The sequence below is a fragment of the Dasypus novemcinctus genome, chromosome 20 (assembly GCF_030445035.2).
Source record: "Dasypus novemcinctus isolate mDasNov1 chromosome 20, mDasNov1.1.hap2, whole genome shotgun sequence".
In the NCBI taxonomy this organism is placed as follows: Eukaryota; Metazoa; Chordata; class Mammalia; order Cingulata; family Dasypodidae; genus Dasypus; species Dasypus novemcinctus.
Genome location: NC_080692.1, coordinates 32,662,075 through 32,681,534, shown reverse-complemented (window position 1 = coordinate 32,681,534; position 19,460 = coordinate 32,662,075). Strand labels below are relative to the sequence as shown.

The 19,460-nt window shown below is 37.4% G+C and overlaps 2 pseudogenes; both read right to left on the bottom strand.

Moving 5' to 3' along the window:
- Window positions 1-14,525: 14,525 nt before the first annotated feature.
- LOC101416201 (TGF-beta-activated kinase 1 and MAP3K7-binding protein 2 pseudogene) lies at window positions 14,526-15,466 on the bottom strand (annotated as a pseudogene).
- A 155-nt stretch (window positions 15,467-15,621) lies between these two features.
- LOC139436120 (TGF-beta-activated kinase 1 and MAP3K7-binding protein 2 pseudogene) lies at window positions 15,622-16,867 on the bottom strand (annotated as a pseudogene).
- Between the last annotated feature and the right edge of the window lie 2,593 nt (window positions 16,868-19,460).

Genomic DNA, 19,460 nt, shown 5'->3' with positions numbered 1-19,460 from the left:
AGAGAGCAGCCCAAACATTTTGAAAACATGTAGACGTTATTTTTATGTTATTTACATAGTTTGAACATTTTTGAAGAAAGGAATTGAAATCCATTATGTGGCAATCTTTTGGAAGACCAGAAAAACAGAAAACAAAAACCAAAAGACTGCAACAATATTTCCTTTTCATTTATCTATGACAAGATGTCAAGAAAACACCTGGGGATATCTTTTTGCAATAAAACGATTCAGTGGAAGCATAATAAATGAGTCAGTAAAATATACATGGTAAGTGCTATTTATTGGTTGAGGAGGTTGACTGGGATGGGCATGGCTCGGAAAGGAGACCTAGCACCAAATCTGAGCAGCAGCAATATTGAAATTATGGAGCGGGCGAAAGAACACATGGAGATCCAGGGGATCAGCTAGAAAAGAAAAATAGAGGGGGGGGTGCTGTGTCAGTAACCAGTGGAAAACAGTGTTTCAAGGATGATGGAATGATAAATAGGGTTAATGCTAAAGAATTTTTCTCCTAAGACATTTAACTGTGAGAGAGTAAAGAGAAACTGGGGTAAGAGCTTGAGAAGGAGATGGGTTCATGGGAAGATTAATCCATTGACCACCCAGCATTCCTGCTAATCACTGGCCTTCTAAATCAGTTCAGCCACAGCAGTCTATTTCATTTAATTTTATTTTTTACACTGTAGGTAAGTCAAGACTTCAAGAGTTTTAACAATGTGGTAAGGAGATAATGTCACTGAGGGTATCAAATATGTGAACAAAAATGTCTGTTATAATTGGAAATTGTAGTTTGCAAGTTAGTATAAGTGAATAAATATTTCAACTGAAAAATATTTGTAAGAACTGTAAGAGGTTTGTTACTCCTTAGGAATTTAGAGAAAGAAATAACTGTAGCATGCAGCTCAGGAGGATCAGCGTTTGCTAATAATATTCCTGCCCAGTCTCTGCTGCTGCTGGGGGTCAAGATGCAGGCTCAGGCGTTAGCACCGTGAGAGACAGCACACTGACCATCAGTTCTTCAGTGTTTTGCTTTTAAAACCACCTCTTGGGCTGCTCATATCTAGGTCGAGTACAGGGAAAAGAAGTAGGAAGTGCGAGAAATATCTCTATAAAATTAGAAAGCATAAAAAATGTAGATGATGCTCTCAGCAGACTTGTAAAGTTCAGTTATTGGGAATGGGAAAAATTTCAAAATTAGTAAATCAGCAAAATTCTCAGACATGTGAAGTAGAAAGATGTTTGGGTTTGCCTTTAAATATTAATATTGTTATGGATGGATTTTGCCTATTTTTAAAAAATGTATCAATCCTCTCAAGACATAAGGGCCAAGGAAGATAGCTTTGATATAGTTGTCTGTTGATCAAGACGTCATATAGTTTCTCTGTTGACTCGCAGCTACTGTTTTTATCTGTTGTATTCAAACTGTTTCCTCTACCTTTTTATGTCTATCTAAATTCTTACAAACTTTTGAAAGTCAACTTCTGATTTAAAAGTTAAATGTGGAGCTAAAGGAATTTTAAAGTGTGAATAAAATGATAAAAAAAAAATAGAGGGATGGCAAAAGACTGAGGAAAGCTTCAGAAAAGAAAAAGGTAGGGCAGCATAGTAGGATACAAAAAGTAGACACAAAAATTAAATAAATAAAATATTTGTTAGACTGATGTCATCTTAATTACCAGTCTTGGAATTTGTTAAAGTTATGGCTTCTCTTATTTATATAATCATAACTTGAAAACCACTTGTGCCTTCCATATTTTGTAATTATGAAATGAGAAGAGTGACATATTGCAAGTTAATATTTTCTAAATCTTTCAACAGCGAAAAAACACAGAACGTTCAAAGGACATGGTGGTATGTGCCTCGGTCCTGAATTTTACTGTTTGACTTTCTGAATTCTAAACACAGGTCTCATTCTGGTTTTCGTTTTCAATTTTCTCCTTCTTCTTAGCTACTAACACTTCAAGCTTGGGTGTCTTCAATTTAGACTACTGTAAAATATTACTAGATATACTTCTCGCATACATATTTAAGTAAAGTTTATATAAACAAGGTACTAGATTTCAGTTTTGTCTTTCTGATTATTAATGTAGCTCTAATATCCAGAATGCTGCCTGGAATTAGGTACAGAATTTCTTTTTAAAAACAAATTAATGATGAAATAAATACCATCTTTTAACTCTTGTTCCACTGATTACAGGTGGATGTGAATTTGAGGATTTTGGAGCTAATCAAGAAAAATATTTGACCACCAGATGGCAGTAACACATAAGCTTTATCTGGGCAGGCCTTGGATGGGTTGTGAGGATGGGCGGTCCTCGGTAGGAGACCTTCCCGGGTGTGCGGTGGAAGGGATCGCCCGCGGGGAAGGGGAGGCAGGGCTAGGAAAACTCCCAGGTGAGCAGGGAATGGGAGAGAGGCTTGTTCACCTCGGTGATGTCCCTCAGCAGCGCAGTGATAAGTCCCTGGGTCAGAGAACAAAGAAGGGTCCAAAGAAGGGTCTCAGGGTCTTTAAACAGAATTTTAACTTCTTGGCGGCCAGCAGATGTTGGGTGAAATTTTGAGGGATATGCAGAGCAGGTTGGTTCTAAATGGTTTGAAATTGCTTATCTGGGCCATTTTTTAAAGTAACTGGATTGTAAGAATTTGAGTTTGGTGCCAGTGGGCTTTGGGCCAATGATTCCTAGCCTAGTGGGAAGAAGCAAACACAAGGGCTACCTTTGACTCACTTATAAAACAGTCCATACCCTGGTCCCTCCCGTTCTGCTTTATAATCTTGAGTTCTATGTTTTTTCATAGTGCCTGAGTTTGGAGACAGCAAAAAGCATTGTAACAACCTAGAATCCTTCAAGGACACGAGCTAGGCTTTCAAAGACCATTCGCAGCCAGTCTATCCAATAGGTGGGGAAAAGTCAGGAGAGTTGATCAAATACAGAAACTTTTTTTTTCCATTTCATCTTTAAACTTTTAAAATTTTTATTTTTAAAAATTTTTATTAGAGAAGTTGTACATTTACAGAAAAGTCAGGCAGAAAATACAAAGTTTCCATATCCCCATTATTAACACTTTGCATTAGTGTGGTACCTTTGTTACATTTAAGGAAACTGTTTTGTAATTATACTATTAATTATAATAGTTTACATTTTACATTAAGTTTGCATTAAGGTTCACTGTGCTATACAGTCCTATGCTTTTTTTTTTAAAAAAATTTTATTCTAGTAGCATATATACAACCTAAAATTTACCCTTTTAACCACATTTAATTCAGAGTTTTTAATTACATTTAAAATGTTGTGTTACCATGGCCACCATTCATTACCAAAACTTTTCCTTCTCTCCAAAGAGAAACTCTGCACCAACTAAGCACTGACTCTACATTCCCTTGTGCACCCCTGCCCCTGGTAACCTGTATTCTAGTTTCTGACTGTGAATTTGTTATTCTAATCATGTCATACCGGTGAGATCATGCAATGTTTATCCTTTTGTGGCTGGCTTATTTCACTCAACATGATGTTGTCAAGGTTCAACCACATGCCAGGACTTCATTCTTTTTCACAATTGAATAATATATTTGTTCAGTCTGTTTGGTCAAGAGTCTGACATTATATCCTCATTGGTACATATCCCTGGTTATCTGCAAAACTTGGTCAGTGTTATCTACCCGTATGCAGCAAGATGTGGTAGTGAGAACACAGACCCCTCCTTCAACAGCCGATAAGTAATTTAGGCCTGTGCAGGTGTCTAACACCGTGTGTCCTAAAGTACCATGAGATTTGACCAAGAATTCCAGGCTTTAGCTGCTTGTTTAATTTGTGTGGCTAACTCTTTGGACAGGGCTGTCTCTGTTGATTTTAATCGTCAGGCAGTGTCTTGCAATGTGCTTTTCCTACTGCCTTCCAAATTAGAGATCCTATATGGTTAATACCAGGGGGACTGTTGGGAAAGCTTAGCTGTGGTGTTGGAGAGTTTCAACTTGCAAGGATTGTGGGGGTAAGTGTTGGAGGGAGGTTCTGCTGCTAAGTAAAAAAATCTACTGGAAATTTGAGCCAAATCCAAAAGCAAGAAATTTTGTCCAGGGTCAGAGAGAGGAAGCTTGTGATAGGTGGACTGACTTGATTTCCTTATAGCCCACCAGGGCCTCTGCTGCCGGCATTCTCTGTGTTCCCATGAAGGAAAGTTTGGGTGGCTGAGTGCAATTCCAGTGGTTGTTAATAGGAGCATATAGTGTTATCGTTAAACAAGATTGCATGTCATCTGCCTTACGTTTAGCACCTGAGTCAACTAAGTTGGTATGCGCTCGGCACACCATTGCTCACATGTGTGCATGAGATTAGCCTCTGGAAGTTGTTGCTGGATATTGGTGGTAAGCAGAATAGGCTCATCTGAATAAAAAAGGCTTATGGGTGAGCTTGCCAAAGAAGGGGTACCCTAATAGTTGTACTAAAATCTGGTTAGGCCTACAGTGACAATCAATCTTCATTACTTGAAGGGCCATATTCACAGATACCTGCAACAATGATGAGGGTTTGTCATATTTGACTGCCTACTGGTTCTCCTGAGGGCTACAGAGACCCACAGGTTCTATGGTCATGGCATATGCTCTGGAGTTCAGGGCCATGTCAGTTGGTCCTACTTTGGAGTTTGTATTCTTGAGTGTGATGGAATTGGACTCAGATGTGACCTTTCTACACATGCCTTTTCTGGCACTTTTACTGAACCTGTGGTTGGTCCTGGGGTTGGTGTATACTCAGGAGACCTGAATCTCTGGACTGTCCATGTGACAGCCAGACCCTGAGCCTCAGCAGACTTGCCACTCCTACCCTCTGGTTTATTGGACTTACCCCAGCCAGCTAACAGGGAGGTGAAGAAGGTCAACCACCACACCAGGGAGCCAAGAGTACCTACAGCTGCAAGCAGAGGAATTGCATTCATCATCCATGTGGAATCAAAGCCCTTGATATAGAGGTGGGGTGGACATAACCATCCCAGGGTCCACAGGATGGAGGAATAGAGTGTGGATTAGAGTGGACTTACTGATATTCTACTATGGAACTATTGTGATTAGTAATGGAAGAAATTGTAGCATTGATATGGAGAAAGTGGCCACGGTAGCTGCTGAGGGTAGGGAGAGGGAGGAAGATATATGATGTGGGGGCATTTTCAGGACTTGCAGTAGTCCTGGGTGGTACTGCAGGGACAGATGCTGGGCATTGTATGTCCTGCCATGGCCCACTGGGTGGACTGGGGGAGAGTGTAAATCACAACATAACCCATTATCCATATGGTGTAGCAGTGCTCCAAAATGTATTCACCAAATGCAATGAATGTGCCATAATGATGAAAGAGGTTGTTGATGTGAGAAATGGGGTGAGGCGGGTGGTGGGTATATGAGGACGTGTTATACTTTTTGAATGTAACATTTAAATAAATAAATAAAGAGAAAAAAAATTGGGTTGGCAAAACCAAGCCCACCATTTGGTTGGGTTTGCCACATATGTATTGCTGTGGCTAAGGCTACATGCAAGTTTGGTTTGCTGAGAAATATTATGTGCTTCCTTGTTTGGATTGGTGTGCAATTGTGGTTTAGTTTCCTGACAATTGCCAATAGCAGATAGCATTGTTATGTTCCCAGGGCTGGGATAGGCTTTGCAGCTACTCTTGGTGGTTTGGAAAGAGTTGTTAGTAGAGGCAATTCTTGGCAGTGTACAGGAAGCTTATTGAAACTGAAACCCTGACTTGGGCAAAGCCAATTACCCTACGACTCCAAAGTTTTGATTTGTATTTATCTTTGACTTTGTAAAATTTTCATTATAGCCAGTAATGGCCAAGTTTCTTTAAGTTTTAAAAGATAGTTTGTTTTTCTTCTATACATATTTCTTTTTTTCTTTTTTTGGTTTTTCTTTTTTAAAATTTATTAATTTATTTCTCTCCCCTTCCGCCCTGCCCCAGTTGTCTGTTCTCTGTGTCTATTTGCTGCGGGTTCTTCTTTGTCCGCTTCTGTCATTGTCAGCGGCACAGGAATCTGTGTTTCTTTCTGTTGCGTCATCCTGTTGTGTCAGCTCCGCGTGTGTGTGGCGCCATTCCTGGGCAGGGTGAGCTTTCTTTTGTGCTGGGTGGCTCTCCTTACTGGGCACACTCTTTGCGTGTGGGGCTTCCCTACGTGGGGACACCCCTGCGTGGCATGGCACTCCTTGCGTGCATCAGCACTGCGCATGGGCCAGCTCCACACGGGTCAAAGAGGCCTGGGGTTTGAACTGCGGACCTCCCATGTGGTAGATGGACACCCCATCCATTGGGCCAAGTCCGCTTGCCCATATTTCTCCTTAATCTCACTTTTCCCCTATGAAGTTTAATAACACTATCTGTGCAGCTACTTATTGAAGTTATCTGTTAATGTTTATTTTTTCCTTCTAAAATAGCATTTGTTTTGGGAAATGAGTTATGGGCAGCAGAAATCCAGTTATATTCTCTAGCAAATCACTCACTATTCTAAAATGAGATGTCTGTCCTTCTAAGTGTTTAGGTCTCTGAGTTTTCCTAATTTCTCCACATTCATGTTAATGGGAAGTTAATTAGATGTTATTAGAGATGCATGTGAGATGTAGATACAATTTTGAATTGGAAATGCCCTAAGAGATTGTGCTTAATATACTTTATTTTATCTCATTCTTTCACTCAATCTTTGCATCTGAGCCATTAATATATGTGGTATATATGCTTTAACCAAATTGAGATTGTATTTACATTAATTTTCAAGAACATATTTTTCATTCATTCCTTCACTAAATATTGAGCATCTCTTTTAGGCCAGGCATTCTTCTAGGATCTGAGGAAATAGTAATGAACAAAACAATGAAAACTACCTGTCCATAGATTTTCCATTATAGTGGGGAGAAGACAGACAGTGAATGAGTAAATTATATTTGTATTAAATGATCATGAGTGCTAGTGAGAAAAACAAAGCAGTGAAGGGTGCTTTGCAGTGTCAAAGAAGGATACTGCTAAATAAAATAACATTAAAATAACACAAGAAAAATTTCTCTCCTCTCCCCCAAGTCCATTCATTTAAGAAGCTGCATTGCACTATCTTGACAGAAGAGGGCACTCTTGGCAAAGTACCCGGTGACCATCGCTGTCTACAAAAAGCATTCTTCATCAACCAAAGGCAGATGAAATAGTAAATAGTAAAGATGAGTAGGAAGAACACAGAAAATGAGAATCAAAATATTTATATGATAAAAATTACCACCAAACCAGTGAGGAAAGAGAATAAAACTAACAAAACACTCCAACTGATTTAAAGATTCTAAAACTAACACAACACAGACACTTAGATAAAAAAATTTGTACTAAAATGTACAAAATAGAAAAAAAATACAATTCTTCCTATTTTTCCCATTACACTTACCTATTATTGTGGAGAATTTTGTAGTCCAAATAATAGATTTCATAGCTACAAGTCTCTTCCTGTTATGATCCTTTATTTTAGTCTCTTTCTTGTATAAATCTTTATTAAATTCATCATCATGCAAAACTCTTCATCATCCTACAATACTTTTCTGAAAATATACAATGTTATATAACCTCTTAACTTATGAAATTTTCAGCGCCCTTATTTCAATTAAATATATCATATCAAATGACATCCTTGAGTCTGCTATTATCAAACCATTTGCAGTGTATTCTCTCTTAAGTGTATTTTCATAGTACCTGTATCTATATACTCTTTCATTTTATTTGTGCAGGATAAACCCTCTCCAAAATGTTTTAAGTACTACTTGCCTGACAATTATAGGTCAGCAAAAGACTCAGAAAAATTGACCAATGAAGCATAAAATGTCCAAAAGTTCTCTGTGTTATCCATTAAGTGGTACAGTGTTGTCTCAAAGTGGATTTAGATTAGTTGTAAGTTTATATTGCCAAAGTAGGACTTCAGGTATGCAAAGCTGGTTAGCATTCAAAAAGCAATTAATGTAATTCATCATATCAACAAGTTAAAGAAGAAAAATTGGTGCTTTCTTTTTTGGAAGGCTATTAGTTATTGATTTAATATTAATAGACTTAGGTCTATTCTATAATCTGTTTTTCCTTACCTGGGTTTTGGTAGTTTGTGTCTTGCAAGAAATTGGTCCATTTCATCTAAGTTATCATAAAATTTGTGAGCAGTTATTCATAATTTAAAAATATATATATTTTTTATTTTTAAAGAAGACTTAGATTACATAAATGTTACATTGAAAATATAGAGGATTCCCACGTACCTCATCTCCTCCCCCCTCACAATTTCCCACAGTAACAACATCTTTCATTAGTGTAGTACATTTGTTACAATCGATGAACACATTGAAGCATTGCTACATACCATCGACTATAGTTTACCTTATAGCTTACACTTTGCCTTGCACAATTTTATAGGTTTTGACAAAATACTTAATGACCTGTGTCCATCAGTGCAAGATCATGCAGGATAATTCCAATATCCCCAAAAGCCCCATGTGATACCTATTTTTCCCTCTCCCTTCCCTCAGAACCTCTGGTGACCACTGCCTTTATGTCAATGTTACAAGTTTGTCCATTGCTAGAAAATAATGTCTACTTTAGTTCATATTTGCATTTCCCCCTTATGTTTATTGATTCCTCAATCTTGAGGATTCTAGGATGGTGATATCCACTCTGCTTCTGAATGAGAGGGGACTTAGATCCCATAGGGCAGAAGAATGGAACTGTGTTGCTTGCAGTTGTAGATGCTATGTTTTTTGGGATGGGCATTGTCCATCATCATCCTTTTGTTAGTTGTCCTGGTGGAGTCTGATGAACTGGAGAGTATAAGTGTTGGCTGCAACCCTGCTGAGATTTAGGGCTCAACCGGCATATTAACAACTGGAAGATTGAAGTCTCTGGGACATGTATTTAATGTGCTAATTATAGATTTAAAAAAAAGGGCAGATGAGCCATGAGTAGGAAATTATAAATGAGTCCAACACCAATATATTGGGAGAATAGATAGGTTATCATATATTCTAATGTAAGAACTTCTGACAGGGTGCCCAATTCCTGGGGTTGTCTGCCCTGCCTATAGTGTCCAGATGTCTCTAGAGCCCTCAAGAGCCCCCCTGCTTGAGACACTGTTTACTGTGGCAATCAGTGAGATCCTCCTGAGACGTGCATAAGCATAATCTCTGGAATGACCTCCCAATCACTTTGAAATCTTTTAGCCATAGGAACGCATTTGTATTTAATATTTTCCCCTTTTGGTCAAGGCTTTTTCCCAGATGCATTGCTAGTTGGTGCTTGGTGCCAGGGAGGCTCATCCCTGGAAGTCATTAATACTATTTTTTATTGTCTTTTTATGTCCATGGGATCAGTAATGTTTTCTCTTTCATTTCTGAAATTGGCATTTTGTGTCTTCTCTTTTTTTTTTCTTGGTTAGCCTGGCTATAGATTTATTACCTTGATTTTCTTTATTGCTTTCCTCTTCAATTTCATCAATTTCTGCTATATCTTTTTCTTTTCTTCTGTTCATTTTAGACTTAAATTGTTTTTCTTTCTCTAGCTTCTTGAGGTAGAAGATTAGATGAATGATTTAGATGTTTCTAGTTTTCTAACATATGCATTTAATGCTATAAATTTTCTTCTGAGCACTGCTTTTGTTGCACATTCATACATTTTGATAAGTCGTAATTTCAATTTCATTTAGATCAAAATATTTTTAATTTCTCTTTGGATTTCTTCCTTGATGCAAGTGTTATTTTGGAAGTGTATTGTTTAATCTATAAATATTTTGGGATTTTCCAGCTTTCTTTCATTTATTGGTTTCTAGTTCAATTCCACTATGGTCTGTGAACACACTTCATAGGATTAGTATTATAAAACTTTGATAGGTATGTCATATGTCCCAAAATGTGGTCTCTCTTGATGAATGTCCCATTCTAGCTGGAGGAGAATGTGTCTTCTGCTGTTGGATGAAGTATTCTATCCATGTCAGTTATATCAAATTGATTTATAAGGGTTTCAGATCAATTTTATCCTTACTGATTTTCTTCCTGCTCAATCTGTCAATTACTGAAAAAAAATGTGTTGAAGTATACAACTATAATAATGGATTTATCTCATTATTCTATCAGATTTTGCTTCACCTATTTTATGTTCTGTTGTTTGGTGCATACACATGAAGGAAGTTTATGCCTTTTTGAAGAAGTGACCTCTAACATTATGGAATATTCTTCTTTATCTGTAATAATTTTCCTTGTTCTGATTTTTTTATGTGTAATCATATGGTTATGTCTATATTATAGTGAAAGCAAATTGGCAATTGAACAATTATAAAAAATGTTAAGATTTTAATTAAAAATATTTTAGTTAAAATAGAAATTAATGGGTTATATTTGCAGGTACTTCCTATTAAGTCACACTCCATTGTAATATAATAACACTTCTTAATTGCATTCGCTGGTTTGACTGTACTTTCATATAAGCAGTTTTTAGCTTGTGCCTGGGTCTAGAACTGAGAGAACTGTCAGTAAACAGAGAAAAAGTAGAAAAGTTGAAATACATTAATCATTTTCTTGTTTGTAAATCGTTTATTTAGAGTATTAGGTCCTGAATGTTTATATTTTATGTACCTTTCACCAACACTTCTCTGACGTTTTCTTTTTCTTCCTAAATAAAAGTTCTAGAAAGTAGCATAAATTCTAAGGCTATTTATTTATTTACTCAACTCACATTTACTGAGTTAACATATGTAGCCAGTTAATGTGTTAGCTCCTAGGTTTACAAATATAAATGAGTACAATCCTTGAAGGCACTTGCAATGTATGGGCAAGCAAGACATGGAAATTTCAGTCCATAGAAGTAAATCTGAGCCTGGGCTGTGTTAAGAGCATGTAAATCAGCACTCATCCAAATGGGTAGGCTGTGGAAAGTCTTCACATCTGAAAAGAATCTTCTGGAATACTTGAGTTAACCAAAAGAAAGAGGGAGAAAGGTATTTCAGATATAAGAAAACGGCATGAGCAAAGATACTCTAATATTCTTTCTCAGTGCTTTTCATATGCTCTATCAAGCAACAACAAATCTATTTTCTGGCTCTCAGGGGATACGAAGAATTGAAAAAGAAAGTGGCATAACTCCTATAATCAGGAAATGCTTATGAATGAAATATGACTAATAAAATTTAATGTATAAAAATCCTGCACATGCATATCACAGGAAGGGAAATACAAGTATAACTGCATGTGTGAGTGGGTGTGTGCAAAGGGCATTTCTGTTTGCCTTTAGATATGGAGCAGCCATCAGTCCTGCCACAGCTGTGGCGGATTCTGTGGCTTTGAGGGGGTGTGCAGTTCAGCCTCTGAGGAGACTACGAGACCACGGTTAGAGGTGCTGTTTGCTATTTATTTATTGTTTGGCAGAAATGATGGTGCAAATTATGTGTGACCTGTTAAAGGAAAGGGTTACATCCTACTGTTTCTGTAAATAGATTTTTTGACAACAGAACTACTACAAAGAACATAAAATGGGGAACTTTTCTGGGCAATAAGGTGAACAAGACGCTGGTAGAGAAAATGAAAATGATCTAGGTAATTCATAAACATTCTAGAGATATTCATAGAGAGGAGACTAAGCTTTTAAACTAAGCAGCATACAAAATTTGACCCTGGCGTAAATTTCGTGGAGAGGAATATGAAAGCTTAGGAATTGTGTGGATATGGCCTGTATCAAAATGCATCAAAATCAGAATCTTTATATTAGAAATTACATTAATACTCATAGATGAGCATTAAATCCATTTACAACCACAATTTACAATAATAGCACAAAGATGCTCTCAGCCTCCTTGGGGTCTGTGTCAGTGGAGAGAGCAGCTTTGCTTGTTTGATCAGCCTGCCCTTGGGGACGGAGAGGGGCAGCCGACCTAGGGCCAGGCCACTTGGCTTAAGTGGAAGCTGGGAAGGGCCACACTCAGTCCAGAGCCGGGTTGGCTGCGGCTGGTGGGCCTGGAGTGTCACCCCATGTTTTCCTCTGTCCACTCCTGCAGGTGCCTTGCATCCCAAACTTTATCCTAGCATGTGTTTATAGAGAACACAACTTGGACAGCAGGAAAGGGTCTTTGAACTCCTGGTCCATTACGGTCAATTTTCTCAAGCTGATGTCTTTTCCCATATTGCTACCAGTGTGAGCTGTGGACAAGTATATTTCTTTAACAAACCCTGTTACAGCACGCACGTTTACTTTTCAGTTATCGGGAGGAGGGAAGTGGAACTGAGGAGGCAACGAATTCGCATTGTGAAATAAAATATTTCCTTAATTTTCAGGTATCTCTGTCCTCCTTCAGAACCAATAAACCGCAGTATTTATTTTTTATTCATTCACTTGCCATTTGTTCAAATTAGGTTCTATTAATAAAACAAGTATGGATTTGTTAATCTTCTTGTGGAACTGCAGATGAAGTTGAAAAACAAGACCTCTTTTTAAGTCAGAAAGCATCAAATACAATAATCTGGATTCTATTTTCACAATCAGGATTGTCATATTTCTCCCCATATATAAAATGCAAAGCCTGGAAGTCGAGGCTTTGCTTGGTACTCATATAGATTGCATCCACCAGAAAAGAGGCACTAAACAGGCTGTTTACTTTTAAAGTGTCCACTTATAAACGTTTTACAATAGATGACAGTCTACATTGTCTTTTTTTACTACCAATATTCATAATACATTTATTTAGAAATCATTTTTTACAGAAAACAAGGGTGATTTTTCTTTTCTTAGGAGAAAAGCCATATTTTAATACAAAATCACCAAATACGAGAATACATAACAAAAAACTGCAACACATTGGTCTTTAAAAAAAAACACAATGAGAGAAAACTTGATATGCTACCCTTCTGGTTGCAGGCGCCAGGCTAATTGAAAATAAACACACACCTCCCCACTGCCCTCCCCACAAACACAAACGTACAGCTTATATTAGACAAGCATGAGCTCACACAATCCCCAAAGTTCTACATTGTCTTTTGAATGTAGACTGTCTTTTGCTATATTTCACCACTTCCTTTAGCCCTAATCTAAGCACTTATATTTAATTTTATAGATATGTCTTTTAAAATGCGTATGGTTATTTCTTCTGCTTGACTTCATTGTTATATACATTCCTGATCATCTGAATATTTGTCCTCCTTATAAAAATAAGCCATCAAAATAAAGAGATGCTTGAGGTAGTTTCAACATTATAGTTTGGTTGGTTTCCTTTTTTCCAGCTTTTGTTCAGGTGTCTTAAATATGCGCAGCCTTAGTTTATAAATACATATGATACTATCACCAAATCAGGTTTAGGAAAAAGGTTGGAGATGCTACTACTGTTGCTGTTTTTGAAATTGTACTTTCCCAATAAAAATCTCTTGTGAAGCATCTGCAGGACCAGGCAGAGGAAGCAAGCTTAACTTTGTTGCTTTGCCAGTGGGTTGAAAATATCTTTTGTTTTAATTTTCTCTGTGGAAGACAAAATCCTGTCTAAACACACTGAAGTGTGTCCCATAGACATAATTCTTGTCATGTTTTCTTCTAAAACACTGTGCAGTATCTTCAAAGAGCATCAGCACTTTGAAGCCCAAGCACAGAATAAGTAAAGGAGAGTTATTTTGTGCATAGTTTCATTTAATTATTGCTGCTTGATTTTAAGGCATTGCTCCTCTCAGGTAAGGCTTAAAAAGAGACATGATCATGTTTTAATCAACTAAAAGGAAAAAAAGTGAAAATTAGTTAGCGAAGGATTGTTACACTATACCGATAGAAATATAAGGAAATAATAAAGAAGAAAGGAATCGCCTAAAGCAGAGTCAGGACAGCTGCACAGCAAGAAAAACTTTGGGTGTTTCGTAGTAGGTTTGTACAAACTATCCACGCTGCTTCCTTTTAATCTACAGATCTTAACAGAACGGAGACATTTTCAGGGATTACAAAGACAAGGCCAAGGGTACCACAAACATGAATTTCTTCCCCAGTCCATTGGCACGAGACAGCAGCAAACAGCTTCAGAAGTTAAGTCTTGTTTCCATCCTTTGGGTATGTAGTTTCCACATACACAAAAAGTTTAAAAAGTAAAAATGCTTTTGTTTTGTTCCTTATACCTCTCAAAATTCAGTCATGAGATGAGGGAAAGAAGGTATTGGTAACACCCAAGTACTGAATATTCTGAGAATTATCCATCGCTATCACAGTATGTTGGTAACACAGTATCTGGTGAGGTAGCTGGCAACCAAGGCTTCAGCAAATGACCTGTCATTCTGTGAATTTCAACCGCCTTAACAATTCCCTGAGGTCTTATCAACACTGTCGGTCAATGCTGAACTTTAGCAGGACACCGTCTTGTCACACCTTCAATTTGATAACATCCTTTGTAGCAGTGCAACTTTCCCCCTGATGACAGAATGGTTCTGTGAACTTTAGATGTGGTTTTAATATAAGGCCTTTTACTCAGAAGTATTTTGCTCAGAAACACTGTTCAAAACAGTTGTTTCTTTTGTTTGATTTCAAAATATATATTTTTTAAAGTTACAAGACGATTCAGAAAGGTACCAGGCAGTGAAGTTACACTGCGCTTGCTCATCATCCTCTGAGTCTTGAGTCTTTGATGTCTTGATGGTGGACTGTTCATCTTTGGGTTTTGGTGGCACAGAATCTACCAGTCCGGTAGATTAAATTATGGTGCTTGGGCTTGAAGAGAGCCAGTCTCTTTGGTTAAACAGTGTCAGTCTGGAGTTGTCATTTACATCTTCTCAAGCACTTCTTTGAGTGAAGGCATTTGGGATATGGAATTTGATCTTTTCGAGTGCCTTCAAGTTAGGTTATTGTCTGTTTCATCGACCTCAGCTTTTTGTTTATCCATATTTTTCTTTTGAATCTCCACTTCTCTCTCCAGTGCTTCCATTCTGGCTTTCAGGTGTTCTAATAATGCTTGTGTGGAGGCGGCATTATCGGATCCCAGACTTGATTTCCTTCTTTCATGTAGTCTATCCACATGTGCTAAAGGAGGGTTGTGTGGTCCTGAATACTGGTCTACATAATGATCAGGACAGTTTGGGGACAGGAGCTGATGTGGCTCAAGCAGTTGAACACCTGATTCCCATATGGGAGGTTGGATTCAGTTCTTGGTGCAAAAAAAACCAAGCAAAACAAATGAAAAAACCAGAAACCATCTCAGGGGAGCTGATGTGGCTTTTTGGTTGAGCACCGACTTCCCACATAGAAGATCCTGGGTTCAATCTGCAGCCCCAGTACCTCAAGAAACAAAACAAAACAAAACAAAACAAAACAAAAGAACCCAAACCCCACAAAGTTTGGGGGACAGCACTCCAGGTAAAACTGCAGGGGGCAGATTGGGAGAAACTTTTATTTATTTATTTTTAACACCTTTACTTCAAATTCACAAAAGTAAAAGAACAGAAAAAGGCTGGTCAAGGTATAGACACATGACTCCTAAAAAGTTCTGTTTCAGGCACTTTTATCTCATCTAATTCCAGCTGCTAAGTCAGTTTAACAGAGTGAAATAGAAACTTTAATTTTGAAAGTGTATTTTATGTCGGGTTGAGTGCTGCCCCTCGAGGAGAAGTGGTAGAGTTATGGCAACTACTCCAGCTGTGGGAAAGTGATAAGTGCAGGCAGGACCCTGCTCACTTGCCCAGACGTATTCCTGGTGACAGAAGCTCCAGAGCTTGTGAGGATGAGGAGCTCACCTCCTGTGGTGGTATTAACTGGCTGGAGCCCTAGGCTGACTCCTGGGCAGGCTGGCAGCTCTGTGAACAGTGGGCTGGTTTCTATTTAAGGCAAGGCTGTTGACTAGAGAGGAGCTCCTGGAGGTTCAAGGTCCATAGGAATTCAATTAGAACTGTTTTTTTAGCAGGTAATTCAGGCTCCATTTCAGTCTGCTATTTTTTTTTTTTTTTGAGGTCTGTTGAAATAGTCTGAATGTTATAATTGGCCCTGGGCAGAAGACTGAGCTATGGAATGAATTGTTGGTGGTTGTGGAGTTGTGAGCAGTAGTGAGCTGATGGTCACGTCACTGTTGAATAGAGGTCTGTGAGATGTAGAATATGTAGTCCACGGACCAGGTTGTAAAGGTGGATAGAACTGTTGAGCTTTCATGGGATGAAACTGAAATACCCAGCGACCAGAAGTGGTAATATAGATAGACTCTCCCAGTGTGAAACTTTTGAGGACAGGTGGAGGTATACCAAGTATGTGCAAAGATGTAGGGATATTGCAACCATCTGATATTTGAGGCAAAATTTACCGTAATAGGATTAAATCTAGGAGTTTGCGGAGAAAGGTTAGAAGCACCAAAGGTCCTGGGTATCCCCCAAACGTAAGCCTTAAGGAAATTGAGCTGCTGCTGCCTGTGACTCCCGCGGGGATAGTTCATTATTGGACTGACCACTCTGAAGCTGTCTATCACGGATGCTGTGCTTTAGAGTCCTGCTTCTGTTGATTTTATTTCCTTCTCTTCCATGGCAGAAATATTGTGTGACTGGGAGCCCAAGTTGGCAGAAATGATGTGATGCTGTAGACCAGAAATTCCAGAATCATCTAAAAAATTAGGATCTCATCCACAGTACAGATGCCCTGTATTCTCCTGAGAGAGAACTGCACAGCAGGCATCCACGTTATTATGATTCAGCAACATACACCTAGATACAACTTCAGGTGTTTCAGGTTGAGAGAATTGTCCAGGACTCATGGGACTAAATTGAGATTTCCACCCAGAAGCTGGGTATCCAGGGGATGTAGTATGAGCCCTCATGCAGATAGAATATTCCTGTAGACTGAGAAGTCTTAGGTTGCCATTATTTTGATGATTTCCTTGGGCCATCTGCATGTTGCTTGATTGGGACTATTGGCACAGTGTGTGATCTGCACTTTAGTCCTCATCTCTTGTCTGAGCATTTTCCTTCACCACCTCCATCGTCTCCTGCACCACAGCCTCCTCTGATGGCCACTGCCCAGCTTGGCGGCTCTGTCAGTCCCTGTTATTTTTCAGAGTAGTATGTCACATCTTTTCAGTTCCTTTTCTTTTTGAGAGTACTGGGAGAAAATTAGCAAACTTACTTAAGAACTGAACTGGTGGTGTCTGCAGCAGGAAAGATTACCAATTAAGCATTCTAGTAAGAATGGATTATATTGATATTTCATCTTGTATTTTGTATGTTATGTATAACATACAGATTATATATTTAATATGTTATAACATATTATACAGTTTATTTTTTTAAAAAATAATAAATATATAAAAAGGTTTCTGTTTTTCATTCCCCATAAACATGATCAGATGTATCTCACTAACAGAATGAGCTATATTGTTAATGAATGGCTTTTTGTTAAAAATATAAATATTGTAATTCTTTCACTGTTGTTGCATAGACATTATTCCTCTTATTTTGACTGACTATAATATTCTCTAGAATTCAGTACATAATATATTTAAGCATTTTCATTTTGAAGCACATCAGTTACTTGATATCTGAAAATATTTTATGGACTTTTTGGACACCCTGGATCCATTAATTTATTTTAAATTTTAGTATAAGAAATTTATGTACAAAACAAACCTTTCTAAATAACCCTCTGAAGAACACATTTGCCAATCTGAGTGTATTTCTTTTCCAGTATAGGAGCTCATTAACTTTTACCAGTCTGTTAATTAAAAAGAGTGATCTTCAGATTATTTAAATTGCTTCTCATTTATTGTCTGTGTGAATTAGCATCTTTTCAGATTTTTCATTGATTTGTGTTTATGTGTGTATGAAATGCATATTCATATGTTTTTCCCATTAATGAAGGTTGGCTATCTTTTTCTTCCGATCTCTGTGTGCTTTTAACATATGTGACTGTAAATAACTTTTGGTTTTTTTGTTTTTGTTTTTTTTAAATATATTTTTTTATTTATTTTTGAAAGCTATTTAGATTACATAAAATGTTACATTAAAAAAATATAAGGGGTTCTCTATGCCCCACTTCCCACACCTCCCACTTTTTCCCACATTAATAACTTCTTTCATTAGTGTGTGGTACACTCATTGCAAATGATGAACACATTTTGGAGCATTGCCACTAAGCATGGATTATAGTTTACATTGTAATTCACACTCTCTTCCACTCATTCTGTAGGTTATGGCAGGATATATAATATCCTGTATCTGTCTTTGCAAATGCCATTCAGGACAATTCCAAGCCCCCCAAATGCCCCCATATTATACCTTTTTCCCTTTCCCTGACTTCAGCAACGCCAGTGCCCACTGTCTCACTTGTGTTTTATAAATTAAAAATGTTTTATTTTTTCTTTAGTCTGGCCAAATCTCTTATTTTTAAAGTGTGCCTTCATTTTGCATTTTTCTTGACCTTTTCCAAACAAAGATTAAAAATATATTCTCTAGTGCTTTCTTCTGTTATATATATAGTTAATGTTTAGTATTTCATCCACCTGTAGATTTTGAAACATAGGAAGCTAAGTTTATTTTTCCAAAAGTATTGACAGTTGTTCAAATACAGCTTATTGAGTGTTCTATAATTTATTGTCTGATTCACTCTTTTGAACATTTCAGGTCTCTACTATACATGAAGATGTAAAATGATAAGTTGACAATGGACAGAGTATCTATCTTCATCACACTTAGAATTTCTGGGAAAAATAACGAATCAATGAAATAACCACAGAAATTGTTTAAAAATTACTATTTGGATTATTGCCTAAAATAAAAGTAAAATATAAATATGGTCCTATGAGAAATATTATAGCAATAATTGATCTAGTTCAGGAGTTCCATGAAGGTTCACTAATGGGAGTGTAGATTGAAGTTAGGTATTAAAACAAAGAACTCCTGTAGTTATTTAGATAGAGGGAGGGGGAAGAGAGCGTTCCAAGCAAAAACGGGATCTTTAAAGCACCAGTGGTGTAAGTGAGAATGGTCCCCTCAATTAAGGAAGGGCGATATGGCAAGAACACAGGTACAGGGTCAAGTGCAGTGTGATGTGGAGCTGGCAGGTAAGGCCACGACAGAGACAGACAGTTTGAGAATTACTTAATATGTGAGTAATTAAACATGCCAGCCCTTCAGTTGATGTGTACATGTAGAGTAGTAGATAACTAGAAGAACTTCCATATTTCTTTCTTTTTAAAGCAATATATAGGTTATTTTATTATAAATGCTTAACTAGTAAATATTAATATTAATAAATATAAATGTGTTGAAACTGTAAGAGAACATATATAACATGGACCTATGATTAACGAATAGATCAGATTTTTAAAATATATGTTATTTTTCAGACTAATAAGTTCTCAAAACAAAATAGCACAACCTAGAGCCAACATCAGATGTGCAGGTGGGGAGGGGCAGATAAGAAAATATTGACAATTTCTAATTTTGCCAAGTTATGACATTAAAACAAAGTCAGTCTCTGACTATTTCCAG